Here is a 19,084-nt window from a genome sequence, read left to right as displayed (position 1 = left end):
CACACCTAGGAATTTCTTCTACACATATGAATAATGCAATGCATGTGTAGCTACTAGTCAAATGATGAACTTAATTGAAATATCTGGGTCTATGCTTCTCAAACAGATTCCCAAGGAACCCTAATACTCTACAGCAAACTCAAACTGTAAGATGGCTTCTAAATTTTTATCAGCCTGAGGTAGTTTCTACCTCATGTTATGCTACATTGCTTTCCATGTTGTCTTACCTTTGCAAATTTAGTTTTTAGCAGTTGCTGCAATAAAAGGCAAGTAATGGAAGAAAATAAAAATTCAACAGGGAATGAGGGTGATTCTAGGCAATCTGAATTCAAGGTTTGAAAAGCTGTGTAATGAGCAATACGTTATATTTTAAATAGTGTGTGTGTGTGTGTGTGTGTGTGTGTGTGTGTGTGTGTGTGTGTGTATGTGTTTTGGGGGTTGGTGCTGGGGACTGAACCAAGGACACCTTATGCATGCAAGACAAGCGCTCTACCACTGACCTACAAGTCCCCAGTTCCATTTGTGATTTTTTAAAAGAATAAAATGAAAGTTATTTTCTCTTGACTTAAATGTATCTTCTCAAATGGTCACTAAGTTATTACAACTGTTTATTAAGTTGTTTAGGCATTTTTCACCTCAATAAATACACTTTTTTCTAAAAATGAGGTATTTTCTGAGGGGTTTTATGTAAATAGCACTTTACTTACCTTAGTACATAAATTTCAATTGAGATTCATTTTTTTCACAAGTAATTTCTGAAGAAGTCCTTTTAACACAATTTCAAATCATTTGATAGAACTTAGTTTTATGATAGAGTTTTAATCTGTAATCCTGTTGTCCTGGCACAATTATTAATTTTAACTAATTGATTTTCTTCTCAGAAGTACTTCAAACTGGGTAACTAGTCATATGGTCACTCTAATTCACAAGCAAATTACATGCCCATGAAAACAAGGCAAGAACATCTGTGTGGAGCTGGGGAAGAATGAAAAGTGCAATCTTAGATTGCTATTCTAAAAAGAAAAAAAAAAAAAAAAAAATCCAAGATCAGACTCTCAAAGACAAGGCTAGAACCAGGTGACCCCTACTAATATACACCCCGCAGTAAGTACATCCTGTGACTACGAAGTCATGGGGTGGACAATGAATCAGCCTGTCTGGCGGAGTTGGCTACTGATGAGTCAGGTTCTGCATCTCATTTCATCACGTCACCAATGGCATGTAATAAGACAATTCATTCATGAATTTTAGACTTTTCATTTGCTCTTTCCTATTTCATTTTAAAAGAGCTACAACTGGTTCATTTCACTAAGCCTATCACTTTTTTTTCCTTATACCCTCCCTTTAATTTCCCTTTAGCAAATTCTATTATCACTCTTCACCCAAAAAAAAAAAAAAAAAAAAAACACTTCCTGTTCACCAACACTGTATTCTCTTCCCCAAAAACTCATGAATGACTAGTTTTCACATTGACTCTCTGCTATTCTTTTCTCTAAAAATGAAAGATGAAATAATTTTTTCTTCCCCAAATCTCTCATACTTTACAGGAAAAATAAAGAAATAAAAGAACTGACATAGTAAAATATAAACTACCAAAGAATAAGCACATTAATGTCTGACTTACCATAATATCCACAAGAGAGAAATACTACAAACAACTTCAGGTAATTTATGACTTAAATTCTGAACAACTGCACTTCAAAGGAATGGTTATTTCAAGACAAAATTAATTTGTCAGTTTCCCTTCTTTCCCCCCAACACATCAGCACTTTTTACATTTATGGCCTATGATATAGATGAACGACGGCATTTCTGTAAGTATCATCAGAGTATTATGATATGCACATTCCTAGGCCCCAGAACAGCAGTACTAACTCGGGAACTCTGAGATCTGAGCCCAGGAACCTACATCTCTTACCAGTCTCTGGGACAGATACTTATGTACATAATGTTTGAAATTTGCTGATAAAAAGGTACTCCAGAACATGCAAGAGAGCACCTTACAGTCAGTGAAAAATCCATTTACCTAATTCTAACAATTTTGGACACAAATATATTTTTAAACACACACACACATAAACTAGGTGCAATGGTGCACAACTATAATCCCAGTGACTTGGGAGGCTGAGGCAAGAGGAGCCTAAATTCAAGGCCAGACTCATCAACTTAGCAATTTAGCAAGACTCTGTCTCAAAATAAAAACAGAAAGGGCTGAGGATGTAACTCATTGGTAAAGCACCCCTTGGTTCAATCCCCAGGGCAAAACGCACTTATACATGCACACACACACATGAAATGAGAAGCATCTATGAGGGAGACACACTGCACAGATTTTTAGTAAGTCTTTCTGCGTATAGGTAGGAGGAGGTTTTGGAAAAGATGTGTGGATCAGCAATGGACCAACTGCTCTTCACTATGAAGAATGTACAAAAGCAAGGGTAGAGACTCAGCCACAGAGGAACATCATGGCTCTCATTCTAGTGATATCTTCCTACACCTTCTCAAGATCTGTCTGGTCCTTAGTAAAGTACTTCCATCAATTCATTCTTTTCTGTGGGTCCCTCTATACCCAGCTTAGAACCCATGGCCCAGCTAAATAATGTTCGTGACAATACACTCCAAGCTTCTTGGGGCACTACTTGTCTTTTTTACATAGCCATCTGACAAAACCTCAAACCCAGACAAAGTCACTAGTGAAAAAGGTACTTTGCTTCAACCCATTTTAGTCAGGTTCTCCCATGCCCAAGTCTGCACTCCCTTGTAAAATCCAGTTTCAGCAAGAACCCTGCTGAGTCAATTTAGCCAGAATTCCCAGTCCTTTCTGTCTGATCACCCTTCGTGACTAATGAAGTTCCTTATCCTCCACCATCCCCCATGCAGTGGCCTGTCTGCAGCAAGAAGTCTGTTAGGCCAGTTTAACCACAATCTCCTCCCCTTGCTCCTGATGTTCCCTCTTAATTTTCACTGACCCCCACCCTGCCCCTTGACCATAAATTCTTACTTGCCCACACTGTGCTTGGAGTTGACTCCGACTACAAACTTCATTTGCGGTGGTCCCTATACCTACTGTGGTGCTCCTAAAAAACAAACTGTCCTACTACGGTTCACAAATACCAAGAATAATTCTTCTTGAATACCATCCCTGTCTGGTAAGCAAGCATCTGATCATCATAGAGCATCATGCATCAAGCAGACCAACCCACCACAGAACAACAATTAGCACTCTCAAATGTCCCTCAACACTGCCAATTAACACGTGACTTTTTCTGGTCAACCTTTTACAATCTCTTCAACTTCCAACCTCTGTCCCCTCTCTTTATCCCCTATCTCATGAAGAAAACAAACCCTTACACCAGAACTCCCTCCTCCTCCTGTTACTAAAGGTACACACCAACACACTTCACCCCTCTTCTCTCCTCTCCTCACAATAAAGGAGAAATCACTTCTTATCTTTGGAGAGCAGCCCTCTTATATTCTTTTTCTCCCAGAGCCTTTGTAAAAATAAATGTTATAGTCTGTGTATTGCAAAGTAGTGTCTAGCACATTAAAAAGTAGCCAGTAACAGTAGCTATTTTTATTCTTAAGGTTTTACAATAGAGCTGTGTCCAGTGTGCACTCTAAGGACAAAACACCAATATTATATTTGAGTAGGAAAAGAATCAATAAGCATGGGCTTTCAACAAAACTTCCACTGCAACCACCTTCCCCCAAACCTAGGAAACAACCCAACTACTTATTTCCACAAGAAAATCCCCATAGCCTAGTGTGACCAACAGTGGCAAAGAGTTAAGGCACCAACATTTGCTTGCCTTTGCCAATTTTAAATCCACTCAGGACTACTTTTAAATAGGACACAAAACTATGTCCCTTTCCATACTTGCTAAGATATGGTCTGTTACCAATTTCCCATTCAGGAAACTATAACTTAAGAAATTTAAATGGTCTAGAACATTTGAATCACATTCAAAGTGTATACCATGGATTGCTGCAATAGGACTCCACTAAAGAAGCAGTACAGGATGCACATCCCCAATACCTAAGCTTGCAGCCATCTTTCTCTTAGATGAAGGAAACTTGGCAAAAAATTTCTCCAAATTTAAAGGAGAATTTTTAAAAAGCTATGTAAATTTATATTCAGTGAAATAGAATATTCTACTTTTAAAGCAGGAACACAACCAGGCTCTTTGCTCCATTCTGTATACATATTCCTGAGACCTTCTACCTAAGCCAGGACAGCCTTGGGAACTTTGCTTCCCAGGCATCAGGGCAAGCTGGCTGGTTCAATCTGGAGCATGTGAACTGGCTGCTCATTCAAGACAAAAATAATAACAATAATAATGGAGTCGTGGTTACTAAAGCCATCAACCCATCCTGGGCTCTCAATATCAGTTCATAAAGAATTAGGCCTTTAAGTTAAAAGATGTGTCTTTCAGGAAAGTTGGAAATACATGTTCTGAGTCGTCTTTTAGGAAAGTCATCCTCCAAGTTTCACTGAACACAGGAAGAGACACCTACTCCCTGCCAAGTCATTTGGTAAGAGCAACCCATGCTTAAGCATCAACAATATAGTATGGACAAAAAAATCTCAGCATGAAAAGACGATCCTTATGGAAATTTAGCTTTAAGAAAATTATATTATGTTGAAGACCTCTATTTGGGAACTATTAGCCTATGAGGTCTGATTAGAGGGGTATACCAAGGACAAAAGTTGTTTTTATTGCCCACAAAACTTTTTAAACTGTCAACTGTCAAAAGAAATGTGGAAGATATCACATAGAATGCAAACTTTCATCTTCTCATAAAAATCTGGAAGGCCTCACAACATTGGCCTGCCTTGCCAACATGGGCTAAAGCTGACTGGCGCCTGACTCGCTCAGAGAATTTATTCTCCATCTTGCCAAGGTCCCACCACTCCCAGTGTCTCAAATCCAGGCAGATTTTACTAATTTAAGGGACTTACTTTACCCTGTAGACATCTGGGTTTTGATCCCTATTTTAAGACATTGTTGGGATCCTGAGTGTGGCAGAGGACAGGGGATGTGTCTGGAGCAGTCTGCAGTTATTCATTGTTCAATTAAACAAATCTCAGGTGGTTTCTGAGAAAACGTTTTAAGGGGTAGAAGGTAGGGTTTATTTAACCAGGTGCTAGGGATCTCAGTGAAGGAGATGAACACAAGAAAAATATATTTTACCCACAATAAATTTTGCCTGGAGTCAGTCCTGTTTTTCTTTTTGATAAAAGCCAAGTAGTCAAATGAGAATCACTGATTTTCTTAATCTAAGTTTGTATGAAAGGACAATTCAGTGCTCACCCTCCTGCTTTCTTGGTGGGCCAGAAATACCCAACAATTCTTATCATGGTTTGTCAATTTTCCTTTGGGTGTTGCCTGTAACAACATGTTCTCTTCCGAGATTCCCCCACCCAAGTTGTCCTGCTCTGAAGTCAGCACTAATTCCCTGTTCTGCTTTCATTACCATCGGGTGAGCTCTAATAAAGTAAACCCAACATTGCTTCAGAGGTCAATGTTCTATCTCCCAACTGTGCAAAAAAGAAAGCAGACAGACTTCCTCCAGGCTGGAGGAACATGAGAATGAAACTCAGATAAATTCTTCAGGGCATCTAGAGTTGGGTTTTGGCCAACACAGTACAACTCAATTCTCCAAGAACCAGTGTCGGAAAACCAAAAGAACCAAATTACCAAAATAGCAAAAACAACAACTAAATACACTGCTAGCTAATATATTCACAAATGAGTATATTATGTGGATCACACTTATTTTTGGCTTGTGCTGAACAGACTCTTGTTACAATCACAAGCCTGGAAGGGTGATGGTCAAGTCTGCCAACCATCTGCTGGAAGAAACCTATTGGTACACAAGCCTTCTCAGATGGATGAGAACCAATTTGGTTTTAAAAGACACACACCTTGAAAAAGTCTGTTCTACTCCTGAGGGACCAATAACAGAGCCAGGAAATTCTTTCAAAAGTCAGGCCCTTTACTCATTCTCTCCATTCTAGTCATTTCTTCCTGAGTTGGATGACCTTGGACTGTTCACTTAAGGTCCTGAATACAACAAGTTCTACAGATGTGTTATGTAAAGTGCTAGACATCAGGAACCCCAAGACCCTAACATTCAGCTACCTTCCAAAGTACAAACCAGTAGCCTGCAGAGGGCCAGCCCCAGGACAGGAGTTCTCAGGGCACTTACCCAGCATTAGGAAAATCCTATCAACACAAATTCTGATTCATTCATTCATTTGCATGTTTCATTTTTTCGGGAGCTTCAATAGCTTTTTACCTATGAAATGAGCTCAAAAGGATCCTGATTATATTGGTTTTCTAGGATCCACATTCTCATGAATACTTTACCACTGGGCAGACTTTCACTCCCCAATGAGGCTTAACAGGAAAGCCTGTTAAGCTTACCAAGTTCCCAGAGCAGAAAAGCTCTTCATTAACTCTCAGTTCTTCTACTTTAAAAATATCATTGGCTCTTTCCTCCCTCCTTAGGTTGCAAAGAACCAAAGGCCACCTTGTCCTACATGCTTACTGACTTACAAAGACATAGTCAACATCTTGGCCCTTTATGTTTACAAAGGTGCCAAATCCATTCACTAATTTCTGAAGTAGTGCCCATGTGCCATGTTTCCAATAATGCACATGAATGGAAAAGTCTTTAAATGTTCAAGTAAGTTTACCTGTTAGTTCAGTTTTATTCCCTCTAATCTGCAAAACTTGGTATTCTCAGGGTTTAAAAAGTGTGGGGTGGGAGAGGGGACACTCCTGCCATAAGAAACCAATAAAGTATTTCCATAAAATTATGTAGCACAATCAGAAAAAAAAAGCCACACAAAAAGCATACATTCATTAAAAGCTGAAGACAATGAAATGAAGATCTGAAAGAACGATATATTATGTTGCAGGATGTGCCAATACAGAAATAATACAACTGCAAATATTGAAGAACGGAAAAGGAGAGAGGAAAGGAGAATAAGTTCACTGATCAACATTCAGGCAATGGATAAGGCTTGAAGAGTAAAGTTAAAAATTGTCAATTCAGGTAATACGAGGTTAAATAAGAAATCAGGGCTTAGGGAATTTCTTTTTTTTTAATAGTTAAAGTACAAAGGTAGCTTCTACAGCAAAATCCAAACTTGACCACCAAAGTTTTTGTCAATAAGATTAAAGAGCCAAGACTATACCTCTCATAGAGAGGAAGCATAGCAGATTTTTAATAATGCCCTTTTCATAATACTTTATAATGATACGTAAAGTACAAAATACCAATAGTATGCTAGTTCATTAAAACAAGATTCTAATAGAGCTTACAAGATGCATGTTCTATGGTATACATGTCTACTCCTAAGTGTGGGCAGGATTTATGATTATGGTAGGATTTTACTCCCTAAGGTTACATTTTATGGCAAAGCTGAAGGGAGATTATCTGGGTGGGTTTTACCTCATCAAGGATTCATTCAGCCTTTTAAAAAGAGTCTACAGTCAGAAAACAATGTAATCAGAAAAACTGAAAACAGCAAACACTCCTGTTCGTGTTGAAGAAGCAAACTGCATGTTGTAGAGAGGGCCTCAGGCAGAGAAGGTGCTAAGAGATAAACGTCTGAGTCCCACAATCAAAGTGAACTGAATTCTGCCAACAATCAGCATGGAAGAGGACCCTCAAGTCTTGGACAAGATCACAACCCTGAGAACACCAGGCAATACTTAATATGGGCAGAAAATCAACAGATGCTAAAACTTATGAATAAAAGTATAAGAAAGGTACTTATGGATTTGCCAAGTATCTCCCACAAGATATTTATTAACTACAAAGGGAAATGCAGTAGTTTCATAGTGGAGAAACTGAAAAACATCACCTTTACCAAGTGATCAAGTTAGAAAATAATGAAATATTCAGATTCACAAACAGACTGAGAAGATGTACTCATACGTGCTCAAAATCATTTCTGTGATATTTCTGACAAAAATAACTGGAATGAATCTAGACAAGCCCAAACTGAGGAGCATTACACAAGATAACTGGTAGTAATCTTCAAAATGATCAACATCATGAAAAACAAAGACTGAGGAACTATTTGAGATGAGAAGAAACTAAGAAGACATCACTAGAAAATACAACGTGAGGATTTGGATTGGATCCTGGACCAGGAAAAGGGCAGTAGTAGACCAACTATTAATAGTATTTTATCCCTATTTAGTTTCTTAGTTTCAATCATTGCACTATGGTTATGTCAGATGTTAACATTTGGGGAAAGTGGGTCAAGGTTATACAAGGTTTGTACTAGTTTGTGACTTTTATTTAAGTCTGAAATGCTTTCCAAATCACTTTTTTAAAAAATTTAACCACACATGCCACCTGTAAGATATGGACTGATAAAAGATACACACAAAAGGTTTGGTCATATCTTTACTCCAGAAGTTTGCTTTAGGTTACATTATATGGCAAAGCTGAAAGGAGATTAGTAAGTAGGGACAATTACTATCACCAACTTAATGATGAAATGCATAAGAGGTTAGAAATACTAACATAGCTTCGGAACAGCAATCCATGTCAGTCCCTAGTTTATAGCACTGAGCACGCAATCTCAGTCAACTGGCATTTAGCACAGTTGCCCATAGTATCCACAGGTTCCATATATGCAGAGTCAACCATCTGTGGATCAGAAATTGTTGGGAAAAAATTCCCAAATGTTCCAAAGAGTAAAACTTGAATTTGCCTCATGCCAAGCACCACACTCAGTCCAAATGAATGAAGTGAAGTGCAGGCATGACCTGCAGTAGCCTCCCACTATCTCACAGACTCTTTTCTCTCTTCTGCACCATTCACCCTTGTAGCTATGTAGTCTGTATAACAGCTGCATCTGTACTGAACAAGTTACAGGCTTTTTCCCCTCCTTGTCATTATTTCCTAAAAACTACAATACAATTCACATAACATTTACATTAGTCATTATAAGTAACCTAGAGATGATTAAAAGTATATGGAAGTGGGCTGGGGATATAGCTGATTTGGTAGAGTGCTTGCCTTGCAAGCACAAGGCCCTGGGTTTACTCCCCAGCACCGCAAAAAAAAAAAAAAAAAAAAAAAAAAAAAAGTATATGGAAGATGTGCATATTTTATATGCAAATACTAAGTCATTTCATGTAAAGGCCTTGAACATCAACAAATTTTGGTATCTATTGGGGGTGCAGGCGGGATGGCCTGAAACCAATGCCCACAGATGCAGAGGACAATGGTATCTGTTTTCTGTAGGGGTGTTCTATTATTCCAAAGAGGAGGTAAAGGCTTTGGGGGCATAAATGTCTTATCTGTCTTTGCATTCTCTATGGCTTATAATGTGATCTACACAGAATTGGAGCACAATACAACTTATGGATGATTTGTGCTTGTTACTTCAAAGGAATTACCTGAAATAACAGTGGAACTCATAGAGTTCTTGTGACTTCCAAATGACTCCCATTTCCTCTTAGTATTATTTTTAGTAAAAGCTTTTCCTAAAAGATCTTCCAATTTCCCTTTATACATCCAGGCTTTGTCAAGTATACAATTATAGGAGTAGTGAGACAAATTGGGCATTCCACTATAGAATTCCCAGGAGTTATATATATATTTTTTTCTTTCTGGTAATTAAATTGAACTAAACCAAAGGAGGTGACTCTACAGTGGGACTAGGTTCCACCTGCATTAATGGGCCCATTTTCTTCCAGTGGACTCCACCTGCCCTTTACACAACGTGCTCTGGCACATAATAGGCACAATTAAGTTTCTTCCAAATGAATAAAACCTTCATGGTCATGATGATATGCTTTCAGAGTCAAGAATCCAAAAACATTTCACGTCACTTTCCCGAAAGACTGATAAACCCAGGGCTTTCTTTGACAATAGCCAAAGGACATGGCCAAGAGCCACTAAATAAAATTTCTCATTCCATACCAAATTTAAGAAGCAACTTGATATTAGCATGCAATTTTTGAAATAAATATTCACAATGACTTTAACATCTTTCAAACAATCACTAAACCAAAATAGTAATTCTTGGATCAAATTCTTGGAAGGTAAGAAACTAGTGGCAATTTAAGGAATCTTGATTTAATATCCACTTTTCTTAGACTAAAGTTAAACACTGTTGACACATGAAAAAATTACATATTGGCTCTGTAAACAATACAGACATTATTCTAGTGGTCACTTCCCTAATTTTGCTCCCATCTCATTTTGCACAGTTTATAATCTTTCTTTTACAATCAGGCTCCTTCTGAATTTGAAGGTTTTTGGTGAACTTTGTAGTTACTAAAAAGATTCTTGTTATTTTGGGTTAGATCCTGAGGGTGAAATATGAAGCATAATAATATAAAGGTCAAAGCCTTTTATAATTTTGATCCAACAAAACTCTTATCACACAAAAGAAAAGGCTGACACATTCCTAAAGATGGTCTCCTTCCTCTTGTCTCACACTGGGGTGACCCTCATTTGTCATTCTGTTTCCAGAACTGCCTCATCTGCTTTATCCAGTGCTGCACACATTCCAGGGTGGATGGTTAAGGGGCTTCCATCAGGAAATGCTGCTAGCTTATTACAAACAAGCAGTATGTATGTTCTGTTGTTTTTAAACAAACCTGTGTACCCATAGAGCAAATAAGATAAGTGAGCCAAATGGTTTGATAACATCTCAAATGAGTCTTCACGGTATTATAAGAAAAATCACAAGATCCTAAAGGCTGGCTATCTACAAGGCCAAGGTAAAGGTGGCAGAGACCCTGAACTTAATCAGCATCTTGGTTTGCTCCTTTCCAAAATACACAGATACCACAGTCTTCTACAAAGTCAGGAAGCTGAGTTTTTAAAAAGACTCTTAATATCATTCCTTTTAGAAAGTAAATCATTTTGGAATTCTGAACTTCATTTTTTAAAGATATTAAGCTGGAAGCCTATCAAATGCAGAATCTAAATTACGGACAAGTTTTGGTGAAAAACAGGTGAACTCCATGCTCAAGTTCCTCCTCCTCCAGGACATTTACCATAAATGCCTAACAATCTCTTGCTTCTTTAGATTCCTGCAGCTCCTACAGCTACACCACACCAACTAGAACTCAGTCCTACAGGCCAGCCTAACCATTCATTACTTCATGATGTACTTCCAGGGGCCTAACTAAATTTGTGGTCATTTATATATATATATATATATATTTTTTTTTTTTTTAGATGTTGACAGACCTTTATTTTTTTCATTTATTTATATGTGGTGCTAAGAGTTGAACCCAGTGCCTCACACAAGCTAGGCAAGTGCTCTATCATTGAGCCACAACCCCAGCCCCAGATTATGTAGTCTTTACAGCTAGAAAATAGATACATGCTACAATTATGGCTGGCACTGCACTGGGCAGTAGCAGGTATACAATCCTTATTGATCACTTCCACGAAAACTGTTACAAGCCAGGCATGGTGGCACACAGCTATAATTCCAGTTACTCAGGAGACGGAGGTAAGAGGATCCAAAGCCAGTCAGGGAAACTTACTCCTGTCACAAAATTTTCTAAAAAGGACCAGGGATGTAGCTCAGTGGTAGAGTGCTCCTAGGATCAACCCCCGGTTGAAAGAAAGGAGAAAGAAAATAAGAAAAATGTTACAGAGGTGACAAAATAATCTCAAAGAGATATAGAAGAAAAAAAACATAACTATTAATATGTCTATTTTTTCATCATCAACCCATGAAAACTGCTTCTTGGTTCAAATAAATTTTAGTCACAAAGTTCAATAAAGCCAAGTAAAGGAACACTATCTGATCTCCTAATTTTCTTTGAAAAACAGGGTCAGAAGGAACAAAGGGTAACTCAGCAAAATGTGTACGTGTGTGGGTGTGTGCGTACACATGTGTGCATATATATGGACATCAGGTCTTTCAACATGTTAGCTCCTTCTTTGAATCAATGCTAATTAATTCCCTTTGAATCCAGGGGAAATGGTAGCAGATAAGGAAGAGGATTCTCCTGGTTCCACTGCACTTAAGCATCCCACTTACAAAGCAATTAAAATGAAAGAAAAAAATTAATTTCAAAGCATGTAACCTAAAATCATTCTTCAGTTGATAAAAGCCAAAACTATAATGACAACAGAGCATATTTACTACTGAGAACTGAGATGACAAAGCCAAAAATATTGAACTGATTTCTTCACCGAAAAGCATTACAGAAATATTTCTGATACTAACTATGCTATTTGAGAAAATGATCTTACAAAACTCTTCCCCTGAAATGAAGTTCCTGTTTTTATAGGCTGTCCATGAGCTTTGGTTTAATTTATCCCAGTCACTTTTGGAGGTAGAGATTACTCTAACAAGAAATTACATAGAGAAAGAAAAATGTTCTGGGGGCAGAGGGTGGAGGATAGAATGAAGAGATGCCATTATACAATAACCATGAGTTTAATAGACAGGCTCATGCCTGACCCAGGACTTAACAAATGTCTGTGACCCACAAACTGCTTCAAAAGGAACAAAGTCCAAGTTAATTTCTTTTTTTACATAAGCAATGTATTATTTTTCATTGTACGTAAGTGATTAAGTAAAAAATATATACTTTTGTGCTGTATCATTCTATCATAGTTTTTAAAATCACCTTTAATAGTCTTTAAGAAAAAAATAAAGATATATTGCAACATGTTTTAAAGTAACTTTAAGGAAAGAAGGTAATTAAGGCAAAATATGAGGGGGTTAGCAGCTGGGATTTAGGAGACCAAAATTTCTATTGGCCAATTTAGTTAAACTGGTTGGTGATCAGAAAACAAGACCTTCCAGCTAACAATTCATGCCCATTGTCCTTTCACAAAACTGAGTCAGGAGAACAGCAGCACCCTAGCAGGCCAGTGGCCTCTCAGCTGATAGTGTTTATCTGGCGTAGGCAGTAACCCTGGCCCCCTGAACCCTGAATGACAGTGTAGCAAGATTTTTCTCCTCAGCTAGTCTCAAGTTTATTCTCAAGTAAAAAGAGAGATCATAAATTCAGCACACTTCCTCCTTAAATCTGGACAGTTTCTTTGCCAGATGTTCATTTTTACAGGCTTTTTTAACATAACAATGGGGTGGGGTGGAGGAGACCAGAACACATCAACTAAACCAGCAATTTTCAAATTGCAACACCAAGACAGTCTGGGGAAAGCACAGCTATGGCCAAACTTCCCAGGCTCCCTCACAAACAGCACACTGGAGAGGGTGAAGCTAGCCAGGGAATACCACCACCAGCTTCACCAGCAGCATTATGTGAAACTGACGGAAGCAAACAAGATGCACAGAATAAATAATGCAGTCGATGGAAGTTCCGCCTGCCAACCCGTTTTTTGACAGAGCCATTTACTACTTGGCTAGCTACATAGCACATTTGCCTTTCCATCCCCACCCATCTGTATTTTTTTCTTTTCTCAATCAGATGTCCTGTTCACACACTGGTTCATAAACAACTTGCTTGGAGTGTGGTAATTTTCCTATTGTGTTTTTTTTTTTTTTTTTTCAAATCTGTGAACTATATCCTGAAAACAGAGTGTCAGCCAATACATAAAGCAAGGCTGAACATAATTCCCAAACACAGACCACAGACCACGCTTCATCACCATGATGTGGAATCAATAGACTTTATAAATCTCTGCCTCGCCACCCTCCCCTGCCACACACACACACACACACACACACACACACACACACACACTTCGGACAGCAAAAACTGAGAAGTACGTGCAGCCTGCGCACATGTCAGAGATGTTAAATTCTTGGCTGTCTCACAACAGCCAAGAAGTCAGCTCGGAGGCCAAAAACTTCCAGGAAAGTTTATGTCCAGGTATATCATAAACTATAGCAGGAAACTTAGATGCTCACACACTGTGCCTGAGCATAGTGCAGTAAGTTCTTGCTTTTCACAGAAATAAAAACGAACAAATACTCTGCACATGCTTCTTCTTTCTCTTGTTCTCCCAAGCCCTAACCACTTCCCACATCTCACTCTTCATTTTGAACTCATTCCCTGTTGCTGGCTTTATGTGCACTCTACTACCCAGTTCTCTCCTTCTCCCCTTTTTTCAAGTTTCTGAATCACCTCTACATGGCAAAACTAACATTAAGACTTCAGTGCAATTTTTAAATCTATCTCAGTAACAGGCTTGGACCCAGCACCTCCTCTTCTATATTAGGGAGTACTGCAAGTCTGCTACATATTTTCTTTGCTCACATGGTACTAATTAAAAATCTATCTTTTATACCACTGGGGTAACACTTTTAGTCAGTTATATGACTAAGAAACTTCAATGTATTCTGGCTGGCAACCTTTTAGAAACAAATGATCAGTTGTGCTGACTTTCTGACATGGAACCTAGGGTAGGTCGTCTTCCCAATACCAACTTGATACCATCACCTAAGCTTAAGAGGCAAACCACTCATTTTTCTTAAACTTGCTTCAGAGTACAATCTTCACTATAATCAATGAAATCAGATCAACATATACGAGTAGGAAATTCACATTCCACCTCTCATATCCACCCCATGCCAAGAAATACTCTGCTAGGGGTAGCTTGCTGCTTCCTCCAAGCCTTTTGCTCTCCCCTCTTTTGATCACTACAGTGTAATGTATATATAATAAGCACAAGGACCATCAAGCCATCCTGGTGGCTCCAGGGCAGCTATTCTACTTATCTTGACCCTTCCTTTGTGCAATTCATTCTCCTCAAACATCAATGTTTTCTGAGATGTTCATATCTCTTATTGGGACAGGTAGCTGGCGAGGGGTTTCTCCACTGCAGGGTAAGCCATTTCTGCACCTGGCTCCTTCCTCAACAGGCAAGGCTGAAGTACAGACTCTTATACTCCACAGGCCATGTGGAGGACATGAAGAAAAAGACGCCAGGCAAGCTGGGGCCAGAAATGCAAGTAAGGAAAGCTTTACTCCTTTCCTTCAAATGGGCCAAATGGGCATTTCCTTCCATTTGGAGGTTTTGCCTTTCCCCTTCTGTTTCAGCAGCCAGGAATCATTCTATTAGTTCTGTCCTTCCTCGAGCCTTCAGTTCTTCCCCACTACAGGGAAGCTCTGCTACTCTTCCCCCAGAGAGCTTCCCCTTTAGAGAGTTCTTTCTCAAAGTGTTAGCCTGTGAACACAGATCCAGTAGCAGCTCTTCACATTGGGTGCAGGGAGGGTAACCACCAGATGCCACAGTTGACCCCTATTCCATCCCAGTGCATGACAACACACACTCCCTATCCAGTGGACTCTGAACTCCATGTTCAGAGCTCTAGACTACTTCCCCCTTCTCTGATGGCCTCTCTTCTTTTCAGGGAAGGATTACGACAACGTTCTTCTGACCCCAGTTGCCATCTATTTGAGAAACTGCTCAGCATTTCTTGCCCACTAATGATGGTTTTTCTGTTTCCTGTGAATTTATTATTTTTCTGTCATTTCAATGGAAGGAAGACATAAATAAATGTATGCACTGTAAATGTACCTGCCCTATAAACAGTGCTACGACATCAACACCCCATCATCCCATGCCCCAACAGACACCAAAACCATTTGTCAGGATCTGGCAGATTGCTTCAAGCCAATCACTCATAGGTGTTACTGTAGCTATTAGTTTTGGAGGCATATTACAAGGAAGGTAAGTACATATTGTGAAAATATACAAATGTACGTGAATACATGATTTTGGTAGACAGATACACAGTTTGGATACAACATGAATATGCAATATATATATGCAGTATAATTTTTCTTATATGACTAGTATGTCTTAGGAAAAAAAGTACTTTTGATTAACAAGTATTACTGCTGTGACCAAGATGTCAATGCCAATAAAACATACAAGCTTGAGCAGTTAAAAGATTATTTGCCAATCTGCTAGCTCTAAGGGTTCCACAAGTCTGACCTCTCTCTTGCCCTCAATTGTCAAATATAAAAATGACACGAGCTATTACCACCCATAGGCAAGCTCTTTATAAAGACTTGATAGCAGTAGATTGCCTCATCTTCAAAGTGTGAAATTAACTTTAACATCTATAAATCACAAACCTCAACAAGACTCAGCATAGGGTCCATTCATTTCACAGTACTAAAATGAAATACTTCCACAGTATGTAGAAAATAAATTTCTAAAAGAAATAATTCATCTAAAAGTGTTTATTATATCTCAGATGCACACAAGAATAGAAATATAATGCATTACCCCCACAATCCCAGATTTACCTCTTGTCAAATCTTAACCTTTCCCACATTTTCTTCATATTTTTCATGTATATTTTTTAAGATTTTTTAAGTCATGACATAGGTAAATCAAGAAAAAAGGGGAGAAACCATTATGGAACTCGGTTCCATTTTACTTATGCCAAAAACATACAATATGAACTATTAGATTTCCTTACTTCCTAATATTTTTTGCTGTTATTGATAGATGATGTAAATTCTACCTTTACTCAGAGACACTTGATTCTTTATTTTCTTGAGGGGGAGAGGGCAGGTAACTGAGAATCTAACCCAGGGGTGCTTTGCTTTACCACTGAGCTATATCCCCAGCCCTTCTTTGAGACAAGGTCTCACTAAGGTGCTGGGGGGGTCTCCCTAAGTTGCTGAGGCTGGCCTTGAACTTGTGATCTTCCTGTCGCAGCCTCCCAAGTTGCTAGGATTACGGGCCTATGACACTGTGCCCAGTGAAGACACACAATTTTTAATGACATATTTGAAAGTCAGTATTAAAATATAACTCAGATGAAATTAAAGTAATCCTTTCACCTAAGTTCCCTACCAACATTCAGGAAAACTTTCTGTATTCTGGGATATCTATCATTTATGATTAACGGAAAAAAAAACTTTTAACTTCTAAAATCATTTTTTTTTTAAGTGTAGAGTACAAAATAAAAAAGTTGAAAAGTTTACAAAAATTTTCAACATTAATTTCAAACAAAGAAATAAAAACTGCTATGAACACAAAGTCCCTCAGGGACAAGTTTCCGCTGAGTTTAGAAAATAAGACTTATACAAAGGTTATCAGAGGTTGATACATTTATGCTGTGACATCATTAACAGATACTAAAACTGCTGAAAGAGGTATATAAGGAGGCCGGAGTAGGTGCTCAGTAAATATTTGTTGGATGCATTTATTGTCTATATTTTGCAGAAGAGCCAGCCCAATAACCTGTTAATATAAAAAAAAAAAAAAAAAAAATCTGTCTTTAACAAGCACTTAAGAAAAATCTACATATTAAGTTAAGCAGTTTACTAAAGACTCATTTCTGTTACATTTTACTAGAATACCTATAAGCCTTCAAATAGTAGGATTATATAGATACCAGGCCTACTGGTGCTAGGTATGAGATAGGGTTTTCATTCTCAATCTGAAAAACATGCAAGAAAACAAAATAACACCAAAAGGGATTTATTTCCTTCAAAACAGAGAGAGAGAAAGGGCAGGGGCAGGGGGGAGTTTGTTCAGCAGGCAAGCCTTGAGCAGCACCCTGCAGAAAGTAAGTCTTGAATAACAAGATTGATAACTCATAACGATGTTCTGAAGTACAGTTACAGCCCTCAAAGAAACATTAACTTATTTTCAAAATCCTGACATTAGAATGGCAAAAGCCAAACAACAGAAGTTCATAAGAAGGGCTGAAAAAAGGTAAAGTATCTAACCTTCAACTCAAAAGAAAATTCAGTTAACCAGAAACTGAGCTTTCTCCAAATAATCTCAGTTAATTAAGGTTTTATTTTATAGGACAGTTCGTAATAATCCCCCAAATTTATTTCTAGCTCAGACCCAGTTCTCAATTAACTAGCCCCAGCTATGTAAATAGCTCCTGAAAGAATTGAATATTGTTAAGAGAATGAAAAGTTCCCCTTTAATAGCGGGTGGCAGGAAGCTGGAGTCTTGTGACACACACAAGCCTGCAGTGTGGCAAGGGAACATCCTGTAAATCATATTAATTTTACAGCAATTTATTTAGCTGATTGAAGAAAGAGAGCAAATACCAAAGAGCGGAAAGGTGACAAGAATATCCTGACACAGGCTTGTTCAGGCTAACCAGCCACTTGAGCCCAGCTCCTGGTAACCATGGGGACCAGCAGGATTCCTTGCCATCCATTACTTTTAGGCCTCAAGATATCCATGTTCTCATCCTTTCCATGAAATCAAGCCATTATACCCAGAGATAAGGAGTTTTCTAATAACACAATAAAATCCTACCTCTAATTTTTTTTTTCAAAAATTGAATATTCCTCCCATGTACCTACACAGTCAGAAGTGTAGTTTAATAAATAAATGGGTTTTTTAAAAAGGCTTCTTTTAGCAGCAAGTTCACTAAGTGTCCTTGTAAATTATTCTCTGCCTGTAAGATGAAAGACCTGGTCACTTTTCTGCGATACCTGTGTAGGTGAAATGAGTTAAGGCGGGAGAGAACAACAGCTTTACTGAAAGACAGCCACTGGTTTTCACTGTCATGAAGCACTTTTACCATATTTACATTTAAAAAAAAAAAAACTAGTGTTTTTAATATACCTTTGTACACAGGACACAATTTCATTTTTCAGACAACCATAAAATACATCACAACCATTTATAGTTGAAAATGGCCCATATCGAACATTTTAAATATTTAAATACTAAATATTTTAAGACATTTACTTAAAAAATGAAAGTGAAAAATAGACATCAACTGCCACGTATTCTTCTACCACTCATGAGTAACCTTGAAAATGACCATGTCTCATATACACAAGCTACTATGAACACCCCAGGACATTGCTACATCTGGCTTTTTGTCAAGACAGGAAACCTTAAGGCACCAGACATTCCCAAGTCCCCAAGAGTATCTTTTTTCCTTCAGTAGAGAAAATCTCAAAAATAAATTTTAAAAAAGAAAAGAAAATCTCCCCTACATCGCTACATACACTTAAATCCTAAAGTCACTGATCTTCTCCTTAACTAGGCTTGTTCATTGAGAAAATGGCAATATAGACTTTTTAAATTATTTAAGTGATAGGGAAAAAAGGTGTGGGGTGCCAAGACATTGCATGGAGGCAAATATTTAAAGCCATTTTGTAAATTT

At 38.1% G+C, this 19,084-nt stretch overlaps 1 protein-coding gene across 1 annotated transcript in view; it reads right to left on the bottom strand.

Moving 5' to 3' along the window:
• FMNL2 (formin like 2) overlaps positions 1–19,084 on the bottom strand; it is a 289,840-nt gene that overhangs the window by 141,028 nt on the left and 129,728 nt on the right.

The sequence above is a fragment of the Sciurus vulgaris genome (genome assembly GCF_902686455.1).
Source record: "Sciurus vulgaris genome assembly, chromosome: 3".
Taxonomy (NCBI): domain Eukaryota; kingdom Metazoa; phylum Chordata; class Mammalia; order Rodentia; family Sciuridae; genus Sciurus; species Sciurus vulgaris.
Note: the sequence above shows the minus strand (reverse complement) of the source record. Positions and strands in the feature narration are given on the sequence as shown.